The sequence below is a fragment of the Macrobrachium nipponense genome, chromosome 11 (assembly GCF_015104395.2).
Source record: "Macrobrachium nipponense isolate FS-2020 chromosome 11, ASM1510439v2, whole genome shotgun sequence".
Lineage (NCBI taxonomy): Eukaryota > Metazoa > Arthropoda > Malacostraca > Decapoda > Palaemonidae > Macrobrachium > Macrobrachium nipponense.
The window spans coordinates 88,591,774-88,611,850 of NC_061087.1; the positions used below are offsets into that span (position 1 = coordinate 88,591,774).

General features: G+C 38.2%; 1 long non-coding RNA gene across 2 annotated transcripts in view; it reads left to right on the plus strand.

Annotated features, from left to right (window-relative positions):
• Positions 1-20,077, plus strand: part of LOC135207154 (uncharacterized) — a 31,224-nt gene that overhangs the window by 8,264 nt on the left and 2,883 nt on the right. Inside the window, exons 2-3 of one of the 2 annotated variants that reach the window (XR_010312902.1) lie at positions 2,844-2,943; positions 6,196-6,528. This is a non-coding gene — a long non-coding RNA (uncharacterized LOC135207154). The remainder of the gene's footprint in view (positions 1-2,843; positions 2,944-6,195; positions 6,529-20,077) is intronic. The other variant, XR_010312907.1, reaches the window with a different exon arrangement.

Sequence of the window (20,077 nt, forward strand, 5' to 3'; positions counted from 1 at the left end):
ATATATTGAAATGTAGGTTTTATAAGAATAATGGCAAACTATATATTTAATAATTATATATTTAAATGTAGGTTTTATAATAATAATGGCAAACTTTAATCTAGGTATTGGTATCGGTGAGAAATGCATTGTAAATGGTGTAACGTAAAGAGCCAGTCGTGAATACTGGAAAGGGGAGGGATTGACTTGTGTATAAATGATATAGGGAGTGTGTATGTAATATGCAACGCAATGTGCAATTTCACGTAACAGGTAGGTAGGTAGTATCGAAACGTCCTAAAACTGAGTTCTATATCAACACGTAGGCATTTTTAGGTGTCTGTCCTCAATTATAACATAATATTTCAAGTTATATATGGTGAAATGATTAGGTGGGGATATTTCAAAACAGTTATTATACAAATACTAGGGAAAAATGAAAAGGAATAAACACTAGAATTCACATAACATGTTTAATAAACAAATTAGGTAAATGCTTTTATGTAACTCAAACGTATGGTTACCAGCCAGGGTTCCCAGATGACACCACTACCAACCAGCCAAAGTCTACCATGAAACCAGCCAAAATCCCGCCAAATGGAAATCCAAACCAACCCAAATAACCGGCAAATATATGTGCGTTATATTTATCTTTATAAATGCATATTTGTTTATCATATATAATGGCTTGTATAGCGGCATCATAGTTTTTAGTTAGATTAATATAAACTAATATAAGAATACAGGAAAAAAAACGAGAATGAATTGAAAATTTGAAATGAGGCTCGTTCTCTGAGAATCCGGCGGTCTGTTTTGTGGTCGTCTGGTGTGTGTGTGATTTTTATTTTAATTCCATCTACATATTTTGCTTAAATGTTACCAAGTTTTTACTGAAAACCTATTCAAATTCCCCAGATGTTCCTGAAAACCTTCAAAAATTCCCAATCTGGGGAGAGATTCCTCAAACGTGGGATCAGTGTTTAGCTCAAATAGAAAGTATTTGAAAACCAGCCAAAATACCACTAACCAGCCAAAGTGAATTTTTTACCCACCAAATTAGGAAAAAAAGCCAAATTTGGTGAGAAACTGCCAAATCTGGGAACCCTGTACCACCCAATCCTTCACTCAGTCCGGTAGCAACGTAGGGGTCATACTGTAAGGTGTTTGGCTAAATACATGTATCCCTCCCGTAAACCCCCATTTCTTTCCTCACTAAGCAGTCTGAGTTTAGGCCAAAAGCTCCCTTACAGTTAGCGCATGCGCAGTAGCATTAGCGCATGCGTAGTAGGATTCAGTGTTGTGGTAGTAGTAGTAGTAGACGAATATGGATGTGGAATGGCTCCACTATCGCTAGTTTTGTTATCTCTTATTTCCGCCTGTATTTCGTGTTTTTAAAAGTGATAAATGTGGGAAATACCACAATAACACGGCAAAATCACCCCCCAAGTGGTTTCTCCCCACCCAAAACCCCGGTTCCCACTGGGGGTCCCCCTTACCGTAGGATAGAGTTGGGGTTTTGTCCCCACCCAAAACCCCGGTTCCCAATGGGAATCCCCTTTACCGTAGGATAGAGTTCAAAGGTAAATTAGAGTCGTCCGAATAAATATTACTTCAAATTCTTGTTCAGGAGGTAAAACTGCATAGAAAAACTGCAACTGCCATACTCTGGGCCGCCGCGGATAGGTACACTAGATCTACCATAATTTTTCATGAGGTACATACAGTTGCTTTTAATTGAAGCTAGATTTGCAGAAATATACTTGCATACATACTCCTAGTGAATAGAAGTGGAAATTTAGTGCCCTCCAAAAAAAAAAAGTGATTATAGTATTTACTGAAATTGTCTGTTTATAGTGTGTTGTACAGTACTGCAGCCTTAATTAGCTTATGTATAATGTTGAAATACATCTTATCTTGGTTAATTCTTATGGCGCTCCAAAGTTGATTTCATGCCTAATTTGAAATTTGCATGAAATTCTGTAGTGCACTTAATATATTCAAGGAATTAGCCTTTTTCTCTGCACTAACTCTTTAGTCTGTCATCAAGTTTATTTATCCAGTTGTCAGTACCTTTAAATAACTGCTAGGGATTCATGAAGTTTAGAGGCTGGAGACGCATTTTTAACAAAAATGGAAAGATGAGATTGATTAATGTAAACAAAATTTACTCTGAAATGGATGGGAAACATAGTATTGATTCATTAAACTGGTGTGTTATGTTATTATTAGGAGCAAAAATGGGTGAACTATGTCATGTATTTGGCTTCTTGAATAATGCTGGCACATAATACTGATAGAATTTGCATTTATTACAAAGACTGGGATAGCAGTGCTGCCATACTGCAAGTGTATGGTATTGACATTACTCTACCAGATAATAGAGGTCATCACAGGTTGATAGTGGAATATGCACTTTGGTAAAATTGAATACATCATTATTTACAGAGTTTCTACAAGATTAGTTCCTTTTGTTATACATAGTCATGAGTTGTTTATTGAGATAACTTAACTAATGGATGAACATGCTTCAGCTGAGGTGAAAAGATGAATTAAAAAAAAAAACTTCAAAGAAACTTAACTCTGTTGGCAAGACAGTTCTGAAATTTGGATTTTTAAATTTTTTTTGTAGGGTAATTACATATTAGAAAAACATTGAAGTCTGTTATTGGTGCATTGTTTCTTGAATGTATTCTGGTAACTGTAACATCGAACCTTATCACAGAAATTGATTTACAAAAGTTTCAAAATGTATGTAGTTGCAGGAGCTTAAGGTAACAACCCTTGAAGTTGTTAGTATTTGTCAGTTATTAATACTGAATTTTATAACCCAGGGAATTAAAAAATAAAATATATTTTATTTTCAGAGGTGACGTGAAGGATGTGCAGGGAACTAAGCAGCCATGAGAGCCAGTATGTAATTGAAGCCTATAGGCGGGCCAGAACAGTTGTCCATCGGGACTGAAGGTATGTTATTTGCTGAATTGCTGAATTACCTGTTTTTATTGATAGTCACATTGCAGTCTATTACATGGCACATGAATCTTGCAGTTTACTTATTAACTTTTAAAATTTAGAATTTTTAAATACTATAGTTTAAATTTGTCAGGTCGTTATTCGTGAAAGATGTGCGCGCGCACACACACACACTGTGTATATAAATTCACTCTATTTTAAGACGAATTCCTATACTATACTAATTTAGTTTCAACTTTGACACCAGTAAAATGGTTGACTGGATAATATAAAAAGGGACACTGATAGTCAGATCAGTGGTCTGGTTAAACTATTTTATTTAATGATAAAAGGGAAGCTAAAGTTTATAAGTTAGTATTCCAACAAGAGACGAAATAATAGGTCTGTTAATAGTTTTTGCAACTGAATAATTGTTTTCCTGCTATTTAAATTTTCTAGGTTAATGTGAATTCAAGATTGATTTTGATGTGATGTAGACACAGACACCTTTGAAATGTTCAAGAGAGAAAATAATGTCTTATGTGAATCACAAGGATACTACTAGCTACTTACATTTTCTTATTTAGAGAAATTGATAGTGTGTGATAGTGTTGATTTTTTACATTCGTGATGAGAGGTCATTGGTTTGTCTTGGTTATTAACGTTTATTTTTTTTTGTCACGTGACTGTCAGTCTTTGAGATCTGACTAGATTTGATAGCCATTGGGTCTTTATCGCTATAGAGCAGGACTTATTTGTAGAATCATGCAATCAAGTTTTGAATTCAGTTTGTATCCGTTTATTTGGTATTTTTATATAAGTAACTTACCAAGTAATTACATAGCTGTTAGTTTCTACTCTACTGCAGCTTCAGATTTGAAAAATTTTGGAAATTGCAGTAGTGCTCTTTTGTTTTGGGTGCACTAGGTAACTATAGTGCGTTTACTTTTCTAAGATATCACTGGTGTGGCTTGTACAGATGATATACGGTGCCAATTTTCATGTTATGGTAATCGTATTAGCTTCATGGGGTCTATTGAAATAGTTTTAATTTCTTTAAATGTAGTTATTTGTTTCCATCAGATATTTTGAATATATTTTATTTTTGTATATTCTTCGTTAAAACCTCAGTTTCATTATTGAAAATGAAGATATGGCATAGTTTTTCTCCGGCAATACCAGATCTGAGTTAAGGAGAACTGTGATTTACAAGAGGATTTAAAAGTCATGGTCAATATCATTAAAGGATAGTACTCACTCTTGATCTGGCACTGTGATAAGTATGGACAGCCCATGTGACTCCCAAGTCACGTAAAGCCGTAGGTCCCGTTGCTGAATAACCACTGGTTCCATGCAACGTAAAAACACCATACAAACCAAGTGACTCTCGCAAATGCCTTCACCCACCACCTGAGGCCAAGGAAATAGTCTATAATGTCCTGAAAATTAATACTTCATTTTAGAAAAACAAGGAGGTTCAGTAACTGATGTTTCGAAGGCTATCCAGAGAACGTCTGAAGCAACAAAAGTGTCAGAAATTACTATTCGTAGACTTGACAAGGAAGCAAGAGAGAGAGGAAATAGTGGAATCTCCAGTGTTCAAAAAAAAGAAAAATAAATAAAAACAGAAAGTGAGTCCTGTGACTGACTTGGATGGTTTTTATAAAAAAGTTCTGTGAAGAAGGAATGAGTGGATGCCTTTTCTTATAAAATGAACCATGCAAATTAAGATGAAGGCCAAACACCGGAGCCAACAGGCCATTCAGCGCATCTATAATTATAGAAAGAAAAATAAGGAATAGCTAAATAGAATCTGGAATAAAAAAAAAATTCACAGGGAAGAAGCAAACCCTTTCCCTCGACTCCCAAGGTCTAAAGCGAATCCTTCTAAGAAGAATTATATCTGAGGGAAGCATTTACGGGGCCTTACATACCTGTAGATATGACAACTCGGCCTTTTCTACCTGGCCCCAAAAGAGCAATCTTAGAAAAGTAAATGCACTATTGGGCCCACTTTCAGGGAAGAACAGGTACGCCATAGCTAAAGGGAGCAATTCATTTCTGCCGGTCAACGACGTTACGTGGTGATTGAGCAGCTCTTGGAATTTTTTGGTCAGTAACAAAACTTAATTAGTATTATTGTGACGGGTATTTATTTTTATTTCTCTTCGTTATGTTTGTGTGACGTACTTAAGAGTTCTTATTCTCTCTCTTCTTCTTCTGGTTCTCTTTGTTGTTATGGGTAATGTTTGAAAAGTTATTTGTCATATGGGCTAACCTTCATTTATCACTTGTTACGGTCGAGTTTCTTTTCTCATAGGAACATTTAGATTATTTAATTCTTTTTAGGTATGTCTCTCAGGAATTCTTCTTATTTTCTTTGGCATGGGAAACGTCTCGGGACTCTGGGCAAGTTAAACACCACTTACTTATTTCTTATAATTAGAATAAAGTTCACACTATTGATTGACAACACTATCACACTAAAATGGAACAGAGTGAGAAGGAACACAGCCTCCCCGTATAAGGACTGGTTCTTGACTGAATTTCTCTAGTACTTCAAATGAAGTTTGGACCCAGCTGTTTCAATTAGCTCCTCCTTAACTATCCTCTAGGACACATCCTACTTCTTCATGAATGGCTTTCCTTACTTCCGGTGCCACCTCCAGATTAGTTTGATTGGTTTCGTCCCTTGACGGTAACCACCCACTGAAGGAGTCAAAGTTCATATTTTCTGGTGTGGTTTGCATTTTACTGTTTTCAAAAACAAGTGCCAATGTTTTGGTCTAGTTTACGAAACTGCTATTCGTGCAGTCTTATGCTGTACACATCTACTCCCTTTTCTACCTTAACTTCTGGTAGATTCTTCATCACTCTACTTTCACTATATATATTCTACCAGTGGTTTTCCTAACTAATGTGTTCCTAGCTATACTCTAGACAGACTCTTGTTGTTTCCTAACATTATGGTATACAGCTGAACCAAACTAATCAGGTCTTAAATACTTTTTAGCTGTGATATCAACTGTTGCATTTTGAAATGTCTATAAAAAAATTGCTTGCCTCCTGGAAAGTTGAGATTACCAATAAGGTTTTGCTTGTATTTGTGCCAGATTATTTTTAAATGCCTTTAAGAATAAAGTTTATATTCTTTGAAGAGATGTTTCATATTCCAAAGATATTGAGAGTTCAAATGTTTTAGCAATTTTGTGAATTTTGTGAAGTAGAAAAGCATGTTTAATACATTATGGATTTCTTTTGCAGCTCTTATCAGAGGGAGAATGGATGGAAAAACTAACTTGCAATGATGTTGAATGGAAAAACTTACTTGCAATGATGCTGCAGGTAAAGTGGTGGAAATTGGAGATTTATATTAGAGAAAAGTTCTGGAACAGAAGAGGCTCTTGATAAAGTGCTGCTAATGATGATATAACAGCTTGGAGTATGATGGACAGAAGAGGACTCCAAATATAGTAGGTAAATAGGAAGGGCTTGATTAACAAAAATTGAGCTGCCAAGAAAAGAAGAAAACCATCTCGATGGGCAAAAATACAATTATCTCTTACCCCCCCGTAAAAAAAAGGAGTTCATAATCAGGTAGTTTCTAAGAACTTATTTTTTTTTATACATCATGGTTTACTTGTACCTTTTTAACCCATGTGCCAGTTGGGACAGTCTTGGTCTTTCTGGATTGTAGGTAACACCTCCCCAGATATGAGTTGAGACAACTAGGTACAGTGGTACCTCGTTTGTTGAACGTTTCATATGTCGAACTTTCTATTTTTCGAACAAAATTTTCGTGAAAATTTTGTATCGTTTGCCAAACAAATGCTCGTATTTCGAATTGACTGATTACCTAGTTTATACTTGTATTCGACGGCCTACTGGGTCTTCCAAGTTAAACTGTATTAATTTATTTTTTCATTTACAATATATAGTTTAATGATAACAATATTCGACAAAATACATTAAAGTATAAAGCATTTAATATAAAATTTAGATTTCAATATAACATTCAGCATAAAAGATGTATAAAATCGTACGTAACCGCTGTGACATCACGCCCAGGTGACTTGAGACTGAACGAGGGAGCGTTGATATATTGAGGAGAGAAGGAGAAGAGAGAGTTAAAATATTACTGTATGTATTTTAAAGCAATAACAATTCAAATAAAAAGGGAATTTCTCAATAAATTTTAACGTAATGAAAAAGTATGAAAACAACCAAATGCAATAAAAAAAAATAAAAAAATCTTAATTGAGCCAGTGTCCAGTCTAGTTGAACAGTCTAGTTGAACAATATTAACAAAATAGTAAATGAAAGAACAAAGCTTTTCACTGTAAAATTTAGCACAAATGATTAACAAAATCATTCGTCACTGCGGTGATACACAGCTAACTTGAGGTAGAGGGAGGTAGCGTTTATATTTTTTAGGAATAATGAATGAATTGATTTTAAGTTATCGTGCGTCGTGGTATTGTTGAGAGAAAAAGAGGCAGTAAAATCTTTACTATAATATGTACGTAAAAGCAGTACCAATTCACATAAAAAATAAAATTTTATTTCACAACGTAATGATAAAATATGAAAACAATCAAATACAATACAGAAAAAAAAAAAAAAAAATAGTCTTAATTGAGCCAGTGCTCGGTGTGCCGAGTGGGTCTAGTTGATGCAAAGGTCTAGAGAATATAAGGTCTTGTCATGCTCAGCTTCAACTAGGGTACAGGATTAAACTGCTAGGTGTGTGACGTCACAATAACCGCAGTCAGGTCCCTTAACCTATAGCAATCCTGCCTTTACTCTCTCTCTTTTTATTTTTCTAAATACTCCAAGCTATTCGATAATTAAATTAATAGTTAGATGTAGGTTCTTCATTCTACTATGTTAAGAAGAATAATCATAAGAGATCATTAGAACATTTTTGCCAAATAACATTGAAATTATAGAAAACCTGCCTTTGCTTTCTTCTTTTTATCCGTTATTAAATACTATTATGTTTCCGAAGGAAAATAATAGTCAGAATGAAAACTATATCTTAATATATTAAATAATCATGAGCGAGTTCTAAAGAACATTCTAAACAATAATATAAATATATGTCTAAATTACACATTTAACAGATCTCCATAAAATCACATTTTTCAATCTATGCACCGCTTTTCTGGAACTACTAATGTGTGTGTTTAAATTTCGAATTCTAAAAACTGTATGGCATGGAACAAAATATTTCGACTTCTGATGTTATTTGGATGTAACTGCTAATTATATCCGCTAATTTAATTATCGCTCCTTTTAAGGCTGTTAAAACATTTTCCTCCCATGGTGAGAATCAAACATCCTATTCATACATTTCAAATGATCAAGAAACACTAGGTTTCATTAGTTTCCCTTCACTAAAGCTTATGGCACCAATCTTTGTGCCATCTTCCTTTGTTACTTTTGCTCCTAAATGTTCCAGTTTGTGGAAACTTGCGAGCAATGAACCCGCCAACATATGGCATCTTCCCTTGTTTGTTCTTCAACTTCCTGGTCTTTAAAGTCATCACTTTGATCATCCCTATTAAATACTGGTAAGCAAAATAAAATTGCTGATATACTGGGTTCTTCCTGAAGGGAATTTCCTTCGTCTTCGAATGATGCGTCTTGCTTGTCAGAGATGTGGAAAAATGAGGCGGATGTTACATGTTCACTGTTGCAGTTTTAAACGTTGCTCTTTGAGCTTACAAGTGTGCTGTCTTTTCCTAAAAGGTGGGCTCTGAGACGATGTTTAAATGCAACTGGTGATGGGTGCTGATCGTATGCTCCCATTTGACTTTTGCAACCAAAAAAGTGCCCCAACCCAGCCTGATTTAGTCTGTAATTTAGAGTATACGTCATGCCAAGTTTTTATTTTGCCATTTTCAGCAAGTTAGACAAAGGATAGAGCATTGTATTTTTCTTCACTTTCATTTCTTTAGCGGTTCTATTCATGTCTTGAAAGATTTTGTCTTGCATTTACAGGTTTAGTCACGCAAGCTTTTCTTGATGATTTTCTATCTGTTGGCAGTCGAGAATAAAACAAATCAAACTATCTATCAACAAGCCGAATGAAATGGCTTGTAATTTTCCAGCCCTTCTCTTCAAATATCCTTGGTTGTCAAAGTGATCAAAAAGTTTATAAGTACTTTTGGACAGCAGATGTACGGCAAGTTTAACTTTCATTCATGCATACCTATAATAACATTGATATGTTTTTCAGAAAGTTTATATAAGCTGTCCAAAGATCACTTCATTCCTCTGTATTAACTCTCTAACAGGACCATTATGAGCGTATGTAATACATACAGTTGCCTTAAAGTGTTCCTTTACCCCATCCCCTTATGTGTCATGAAAATGGTCTGGTAACACAGCAATGAAGCTTGTTTGTCTTGTGACGACGGTTGTGAATGGTCGAGCTATTGGATGCCAAGGCTCATATTTTCTAATCACTACTGTAGACAATGTGTTAATGATATTAATGATATAAGAATAATAGTTCACATTACCAGTGAATTAAGTTGTTAAATATATAGAAAAATCGTATAATAACAGAAAAATAAAAATAGCAATGGTGAAAATCATATTCAGTGCTTACTAACCATAATTTACTAACCATAATCGTCAGCCTTTGTTCCATTCAGGTGTGTCTGCCACAGGCGTTTGTTGAGATCATACTTTTGTTCCTGGGAGATCATTATTTAGTGTCAATTTCATACCCTCACAATATTGCTGTCTCTTTGTGGACGGCGACACAGTGATATTAGTGAGGGTGTGAAACAAGTTATTGAAGTCAAACTAACTGTTACAAATATCTCTTTCAATATTCAAAATTTCCCTCCACATGCGACCTAACAAAACATCAAGAAGAAATCATCAATTGTATTTTCATTTTTATGAAAGTAAACTCCACGATGATCATTCGCAGAATAGTGAGGTTCATACGAGTTCATGACAACTATGGTGGTAGTTCGAGAATTCATCAGTTGTTAAAGACCCACTTGACAATAGAATTATAATGGAATTACCCTGTGTAATGTAATTAAGTGCTTTGTAAGGTATTTCACTTTTAATACTGAATATAAGTTAGCAATTTGACCTTGCAATCAGATGCACCTTAAATGGGTAGATACATAGAAATAAGAGCTGGATTGAATTGCTTTTGCTTCCAGTATTCGTCAGGTTTTGATTTTATTTCTTTACATTTAACTTAAATAGCTAAATTTCTCCCCTCATTTGAGCTGGTCCTTGGTCATAATCATTGCTAAAAAAACACCCAAGCTTTTTGTAATTATATAATTATGAGTTTTCTTTATTAACATCAGCTGGTTTCATAAATGAATTTATAGCACATCTAAAAACTATGTAGTAATACACAATTGTCATGTTCAGTGTTTTTCACAACCATATTTTCATATTAGCCTTTGTTATAGGACCAAAGAAATACAGACTGATTGAAGCTATATGTGTCTTTTTTTTTTTTTTTTTTTTTTTTTTTCAAATTTCCTTTCTCGTAAAATTCCTTACATTGAAAAAAGAAACCCACAAGATTACTGAGTGTAAATTGTTTACTTGTGAGTAGTAATTTAGTATTTTGCTAAAACTTAAGTACTTTCAGGCTTTAATTGTGGTCCATTCTCAAGGAATATGGATAACACCTAACTAGAGAGAAAAATTAAAGTCTACACGGATGTAGATAACTACTTAGTGGAGGCACCATTGAAGTCTACAGAAATACGGATAGCTACTTACTAGAGGCAGCATTGAAGTCTCCAGGTCACAGATAACTACTTACTGGAGGCAGCATTGGAGTCTCCAGGTCACAGATAACTACTTAGTGGAGACAGCATTGAAGTCTCCAAGAACACAGATAACTACTTACTGGAGGCAGCATTGAAGTCTCCAGGTCACAGATAGCAACTTACTGGAGGCAGCATTGGAGTCTCCAGGAACAAAGATAACTACTTACTGGAGGCAGCATTGAGGTCTCCAGGTCACAGATAACTACTTAGTTGAGACAGCATTGAAGTCTCCAGGTCACAGATAACGACTTACTGGAGGCAGCATTGGAGTCTCCAGGAACACTGATAACTACATACTGGAGGCAGCATTGAAGTCTCCAGGTCACAGATAACTACTTACTGGAGACAGCATTGGAGTCTCCAGGAACACAGATAACTACTTACTGGAGACAGCATTGGATTCTCCAAGAACACAGATAACTACTTAGTTGAGACAGCATTGAAGTCTCCAGGTCACAGATAACGACTTACTGGAGGCAGCATTGGAGTCTCCAGGAACACTGATAACTACATACTGGAGGCAGCATTGAAGTCTCCAGGTCACAGATAACTACTTACTGGAGACAGCATTGGAGTCACCGGGAACACAGATAACTACATACTGGAGGCAGCATTGGAGTCTCCAAGAACACAGATAACTACTTACTGGAGACAGCATTGAAGTCTCCGGGAACACAGGTAACTACTTACTGGAGACAGCATTGGAGTCTCCATGTCACAGATAACTACTTACTGGAGGCAGCATTGGAGTCTCCAGGAATACAGATAACTACTTACTGGAGGCAGCATTGGAGTCTCCAGGAACACAGATAACTACTTAGTGGAGACAGCATTGGAGTCTCCTTGTCACAGATAACTACTTACTGGAGACAGCATTGAAGTCTCCATGTCACAGATAACTACTTACTGGAGGCAGCATTGGAGTCTCCATGTCACAGATAACTACTTACTGGAGGCAGCATTGGAGTCTCCAAGAACACAGATAACTACTTAGTGGACAGCATTGAAGTCTCCAGGAACACAGATAACTACTTAGTGGACAGCATTGAAGTCTCCAGGAACACACATGACTACTTAGTGGAGACAGCATTGAAGTCTCCATGTCACAGATAACTACTTACTGGAGACAGCATTGAAGTCTCTAGGAACACGGACAACTACTTACTGGAGGCAGCATTGGAGTCTCCAGGAACACAGATAACTACTTACTGGAGGCAGCATTGGAGTCTCCAAGAACACAGATAACTACTTACTGGAGACAGCATTGTAGTCTCCATGTCACAGATAACTACTTACTGGAGGCAGCATTGAAGTCTCCATGTCACAGATAACTACTTACTGGAGACAGCATTGGAGTCTCCATGTCACAGATAACTACTTTGTGGAGACAGCATTGGAGTCTCCATGTCACAGATAACTACTTTGTGGAGACAGCATTGGAGTCTCCATGTCACAGATAACTACTTACTGGAGACAGCATTGGAGTCTCCATGTCACAGATAACTACTTACTGGAGACAGCATTGGAGTCTCCATGTCACAGACTAACTACTTATGACCAGCATTGGAGTCTCCATTCACGATAACTTACTTAGTGGAGACAGCATTGGAGTCTCCAGGAACACAGATAACTACTTACTGGAGACAGCATTGGAGTCTCCATGTCACAGATAACTACTTACTGGAGACAGCATTGGAGTCTCCATGTCACAGATAACTACTTACTGGAGACAGCATTGGAGTCTCCATGTCACAGATAACTACTTACTGGAGACAGCATTGGAGTCTCCATGTCACAGATAACTACTTAGTGGAGACAGCATTGGAGTCTCCATGTCACAGATAACTACTTACTGGAGACAGCATTGGAGTCTCCAGGAACACAGATAACTACTTACTGGAGACAGCATTGGAGTCTCCATGTCACAGATAACTACTTAGTGGAGACAGCATTGGAGTCTCCATGTCACAGATAACTACTTAGTGGAGACAGCATTGGAGTCTCCAGGAACACAGATAACTACTTACTGGAGACAGCATTGGAGTCTCCATGTCACAGATAACTACTTACTGGAGACAGCATTGGAGTCTCCATGTCACAGATAACTACTTACTGGAGACAGCATTGGAGTCTCCATGTCACAGATAACTACTTACTGGAGGAAGCATTGAAGTCACCATGTCACAGATAACTACTTACTGGAGACAGCATTGGAGTCTCCATGTCACAGATAACATACTTACTGGAAACAGCATTGGAGTCTCCATGTCACAGATAACTATTACTGGTAGACAGCATTGGAGTCTCCATGTCACAGATAACTTACTTAAGTGGAGACAGGCATTGGAGTCTCCATGGTCACAGAATAACTACTTAACTGGAGACAGCATGGAGTCTCCATGTCACAGATAAACTACTACTGGCAGACAGCATTGGAGTCTCCATGTCACAGATAACTACTTACTGAGCAGCATTGAAGTCTCATGTCACAATAACTACTTACTGCGAGACCAGCATTGGAGTCTCCATGTCACAGATAACTACTTGTGGAGACAGATTGGAGTCCCATGTCACAGATAACTACTTAGTGGAGGGACAGCATTGGAGTCTCCATGTCACAGATAACTACTTAGTGGAGACAGGCATTGGAGTCTCATGTCAAGATAACTACTTACTGAGAGGACAGCTTGGAGTCTCCATGTCAACAGATAACTTACTTATGGGAGGGCAGGCATTTGGAGTCTCCATTGGTCACAGATAAACTAACTTTATGGAACAGCCATTGGAGTCTCCAGGAACACAGGTAACTACTTTACTTTGGAGGACAGCATTGGAGTCTCCAGGTGAACACATATAACTACATTACTGGAGGAAACAGCATTGGAGTCTTCCAAAATGTCACAGGATAAACTACTTACTGGAGACGCATTGGAGTCTCCATGTCACAGATAACTACTTTACTGGAGACAGCATGGAGTCTCCATTGGTCACAGATAACTACTTATGGAGACAGCCATGGAGTCTCCAGGAACACAGATAAACTACTTACTGGAGACAGCATTGGAAGTCTCCATGTCCACAGATAAACTACTAGTTGGGAGACAGCATTGGAGTCTCCCATTGGGTCACAGATCAACCTACTTAGTGGAGACAGCATTGGAGTCTCAGGACAACAGATAACTTACTTTATTAGTGGAAGACCAAGCATTGGAGGTCTCCCATGTCACAGGATATACTACTTACTGGAGGAAGCATTGAAGTTCTCCTTGTCAACAGATAACTACTTACTTGGAGACAGCATTGGAGTCTCCATGCTCCACAGATAACTACTTACTGGAGACCAGCATTGAGTCTCCATGGTCACAGGATAACTACTTACTGGAAGACAGCATTGAAGTCTCCATGTCCACAGATAAACTACCTTACTGGAGACAGCATTGGAGTCTTCCAGAGGAACAACAGATAACTACTTACTCTGGAGACAGCCATTGGATCTCCAGGAACACAATAACTACTTACTGGAGAACCCAGCATATGGAGATCTCCATGTCACAGATAACTATTAGTTGGAGACAGCATTGGGTCTCCATGTTTTCACAGATAACTACTTACTGGAGGACAGCATGGAGCTTCGGCATGTCACAGATAACCTACTTAGGTGGAGACAGCCAATTGGAAAGTCTCCATGAATCCAGATAACTTACGTTACTGGAGACAGCATTGGAGTCTCCATGTCACAGATAACTACTTACTGAGAACAGATTGGAGTCTTCCATGTCACAGGATAAACTACTTACTGGATACAAGCATTGGAGTCTCCAGGAACACAGATAACTACTTACTGGAGACAGCCATGGAGTCTCCATTCCACAGATAACTACTTAGTTGAGAGACAGCATGTTTGGAGGTCCTCCATGTCACAGATTAAACTACTTACTGGAAACAGCGATTGGAGTCTTCCAGGAACACAGGATAACTACTTAGTTGGGAGACAGCATTGGGAGTCGCCATTTCACAGATAACTACTTACTGGAGACAGCATTGGAGTCTCCATGTCAGATAACTACTTTGTTGGAGACGCATTGGTCTCCAGGAACAGATAACTACTTATGGAGAAGCATTGATCTCCAGGTCACAGATAAACTACTTACTGGAGACAGCATTGGAGCTCCATGTCACAGATAACTACTTACTGGAGACAGGCATTGATCTCCATGTCACAGATAACTACTTAGTGGAGACACATTTGGAGTTCTCCAGAACACAGATAACTACTTACTGGAGACCAGCTTGGATCTCATGTCACAGTACCTACTACTTTGAGGAGGGACAGCATTGATCTCCATGTCACAGATAACTACTTACTGGAGACAGCATTGGAGTCTCCAGGAAACACAGATAAAACTACTTACTGGAGACAGCATTGGAGTCTCCATGTCACAGATAACTACTTACTAGGAGAGCATTGAAGTCTACCATGTCACAGTCTTACTAACTTACTGGAGACAGCATTGGAGTCTCCATGTCACAGATACTACTTAAGTGGAGACAGCATTGTCTCCAGGTCAGATAACTACTTAGTGGAGAAACAGCCATGGAGTCTCCATGCACAGATAACTACTTTACTACTTACTTGAGACAGGCATTGAGGTCTCCATGTCACAGAAACTACTTACTGGAGACCGCAATTGGGGATCTCCAGGGCAGATAACTACTTACTGGGAGACATTGGGAGTCTCCAGAACCCAGTAACTACTTATGGAACAGCATTGGGAGTTCCTGTCACAGATAACTACTTACTGGAGACAGCATGGTTCTCCATTTGGGGCCAGATAACTACTTTAGTGGAGACAGCATTGGATTCTCCATCACAGATAACTACTTAGGAGACAGCATTGGAGTCTCCATGTCACAGATACTACTTACTGGAGACAGCAATTGGAGTCTCCATCAAGATAACCTTATGGAGTCACATTGTCCTCCATGTCACGAATTAATACTTACTGGAGACAGTCATTGGAGTCTCCCAGGAACACAGATACTACTTAGTGGAGACAGCATTGGAGTCCTCCATGGTCCAGATAACTATTTTTTTGGAGTAAGCATTTGGAGTCTCTGTACAGATAACTACTTACTGGAGGAACAGCATTGGAGTCTCCATTGCACAGATAACTACTTAGTGGAGACAGCATTGGAGTCTCCATGTCACAGATAACTACTTACTGGAGACAGCATTGGAGTCTCCATGTCACAGATAAACTACTTACTGGAGACAGCATTGGGTCTCCAGCACAGAATAACTGGCAGTGGAGACAGCATTGAGTCCCATGTCACAGATAACTACTTAGTGGAGACAGCATTTATTGGAGTTCTCCATGCACAGATAACTACTTACTGGAGGGACAGCATTGGAGTCTCCATGTCACAGATAACTTACTTACTGGAGACAGCATTGGAGTCTCCATGTCACAGATAAACTTACTGGAGACAGCATTGTCTCCCCAGCACAGATAACTACTTACTGGGAGACAGCATTGGAGTCTCCATGGTCACAGATAACTACTTTACTTAGACGCATGGAGTCTCCAGGAAACACAGATTAACTATTTATGGAGACAGCAATTGGAGTCTCCATGGTCCCAGATAACTACTACTGGAGGACAGCATTGGAGTCTCCATGTACAGATAACTACTTACTGGAGACAGCATTGGAGCTCCAGGAACCACATAATAACTTAATAGACAGCATTGGATTCCTCCCATGCACAGATACTAATTTATGGAGGAGCACTTGGGAGTCTTCCATTGGTCACGATAACTACTTACTGGAGACAGCCATTGGAGTCCTCCTGTCACAGATAACTTTACTGGAGACAGCTTGGGAGTCTCCATGTCACAGATAATACTTAATGGAGAGCATTGGGAGGTCCCATGTCACAGATGAACTACTTATGGACAGCATGGATTCTCCAGGTTTCAGAATCCTACTTCTGGAGACAGCATTGGGTCATGTCACAGATAACTCCTTACTGGAGGAAGCATTGGAGTCTCCAGGCACAGATAAAACTACTTTTACTGGAACAAGCTTGAGGTCTCCAGTCACGGATAAATATTTATGACAGCATTGGAGTCTCCAGGAACACAGATAAACTATATGGAGACAGCTTAGGGTCCTCATGTGATAACTACTTACTGGAGACTAGCATTGGAGTCTCCATGTCACAAGATAACCTAACTTATGGAGCCGCATTGGACTCCATGTCACCTACATACTTACTGGAGGACAGCATTGGAGTCTCCATTGAAAATAACTACTTACGGAGGCAGCCATTGGAAGTCCCCTAGGAACACAGATAACTACTTACTGGAGACAGCATTGGAGTCTCCATGTCCACAAAGATAAACTACTTACTGGAGACAGCATTGGAGTCTCCCAGTACACAGATACTATTTATGAGACAGCCATTTGGATTCTCCCATGGTCACAGATAACTAACTTATGGAGACAGCTTGGAGTCTCCAGGAACCAGTAACGACTTACTGGATGGCAGCATTAGTCCCATGTTCACAGATAAGCTACTTACTGGAGGACAAGCATTTGGAGTCTCCAGCACATACTACTTAACTGGAGACATTGGGATTCCTCCATCACAGGATAACTACTTTACGGACAGCATTGGAGTCTTCCAGGAACAACTAACCTATTACTGGAGGCAGCATTAGGTCTCCTAGGAACACAGATACTACTTAACTGGAGGCAAGCATTGTCTCCATCACAGGAGATCAAGCTGCCTCCAGTAATATCTACATCCCTTATAAACATATAATAGGTTGTAACGGATTTCATTGCTTCGAATGGAAAATTAAGCTTGGTGAAATGCCAGTCAAATCAAATTTACTCAGAAAATTAAATAAGTTAATCATTTGAAGAAGCCTTTTGGCTACCATGTCAATGGCATCACTAAATTCTGTTAGACCTAAGTACTGCTGCTTTCTAATTATGAGGAGAATGAATGAGTTAGGTGCTATGACCAAACCAAAACCCCCTCCCCAAAAAATCAAGAACAAGAAACAAGATATTAGAATATCAAGGGTTGACTTTTAAGCAAAGGCAAACAGAACTTATTAGAGTGCAGTTGCAGAGCTTTGTAAAAGAGGGTAAAGAATGGTCATATGACCGTTGAAATTTTAGGATTACTGATTTTTGCACACCACATCTCGTGAGGAGTGACCTGGGAGGTTGCAGGGCTACCTGAGGATGGAAGGAGGGTGGGGCTGGAGGATAGGTAAGGGACCGGGGCCGGGTGGCGGTTGGAGAATCAGTAATGGGGTTGGGGGAGCCGTTGGTTAAAAGGACTCCTTTAATTTGATCCTAACGATAAGGAAAGCAAAAATCGACACTGATGCTCTAATCAGGGAAGGGTCAGGGTAATAGAAAGCTGCAATGACTGGAATCAGGAACAATGATTGTTAAACATGAATAAGAATGAATAACAATTATTGTAGATGTAGCCAAATGAACTACGTGTTCCCTTCAAGATTAGTTTGGTGCTCATTTTCACAAACAAAAAACTGAATAAATTTGTTTCAATTAAAATCTTATTAAAAATAAAATTAATGGACAAGGATGCCAAAATAGCAAAATGTATCTTGAACTCATTGAACTGTCAAATCCACGGGATCATAATTAGTCGACAAATTCGAGACTGAAGCGACAAGAAATCCAGTCACGAATCCCACGAGATGAAAGACTGAAATGAAAACTCATATCGACTGCAAACTATTCCTTTTTATCCACTCTTGGGTTGGTATATAAGGACCATCATTGTGGTTAGGGTGTGTTGTTTCTCGGATGACTCGAGTTAAATACCGGCCAGAGAAATTTCCATCTAGGCTACTCTGGTGTGAAGTGGCTCGAATAAAAAACAAGTATGAGTGACAACACTGGATACATTAGTTCCTTTATACATCTGGTGGTCTATAATTTCCCCCAAAAAAGCCTTTCATATGGTAACCTGTCAATGGCTAACATAGTTGCCTTTATGAAATTATATTTATAGGTCTTGGTATTTGCAGTTTATAATTTCATTACTTTATAAATAGATGGATTGTGCAAGTCCAAAGCGTATTTCCATTCATATAATGTTCTGAAATTGACACCTAATAATGATCTACCATGAACTAAAGTAGGATCCCAGCAAGCGCCTGCGCAGCCACACCTGAATGGAACAAAGGTTAGCGATTATGGTTAATAAGGACTGAATATGATTTTTACCATTGCTATTTTTATTGCTCTGTTACTATACTATTTTTCTATTTGTTTAACATCGACTCAGTTCACTGGTAATGTGAACTATTATTCGTATATCATAAACATATTGTCTACAGTAGTGATTAGAAAATATGAACATTGGCATCCAATACCTCGACCATTCACATCCGTAGTTACAAGACAAACAGGCTTCATTGCTGTGTTACCAGACCATTATCATGAAACAGAAGGGGATGGGGAAAGGAACTGTACAATCCGGCAATATGAATCCATGGTCAAGAGAATTATTTCTAAAAAGCTTAACTAGATGCAGAGAATCCGCAAACACGTATAGTATTTGCTGTTGTCCATTGGATTAATAAAGGACGAGGTTGAGTTGACGTCACGCTCTCGACCTGGCAGAAGCTTATTTTGGGTCAGCGCTGACAAGACCACCTATACTCTTTGGACCTTGGGTTAATATTAACAAAATAGTAAATGAAAGAACAAAGCTTTTCACAATAAAACTTAGCACAAATGATTAACAAAATCATTCGTCATTGCGGTGATATACAGCTAACTTGATGAAGAGGGAGGTAGCGTTTATATTTTTTAGGAATAATGAATGAATGATATTAAGTTATCGTGCGTCGTGGTATTGTTGAGGAGAGAAGAAGACAGTAAAATCTTTACTGTAATGTGTACGTAAAAGCAGTACCAATTTACATAAAAAATATTTCACAATAAATTTAACAATGATAAAACATGAAAACAAATGCAACACAGTAAAAAAAAAACGCTTGCTCTAGTCAGTGTTCGGTGCGCAGAGAGAGAGAGAGAGAGAAAAGAACGGCTCTGATTACCATTGACTTATTAGCTGATCTGGGATGATTATTCCCCCATTTCTTTCACTTACACTCGATCTGCCCAAATCACTTTTATTTTTGTTACGGTAAAATACCAATCTAGTGATAATTGCTTTTTACGACTGTAAAAGTAACAGCTCTGTAATAAACAAACTGGCGCCGCTTTAGGCTACTGCATGCCTTCGATTGTTTGTTTAAACGGCTTCATG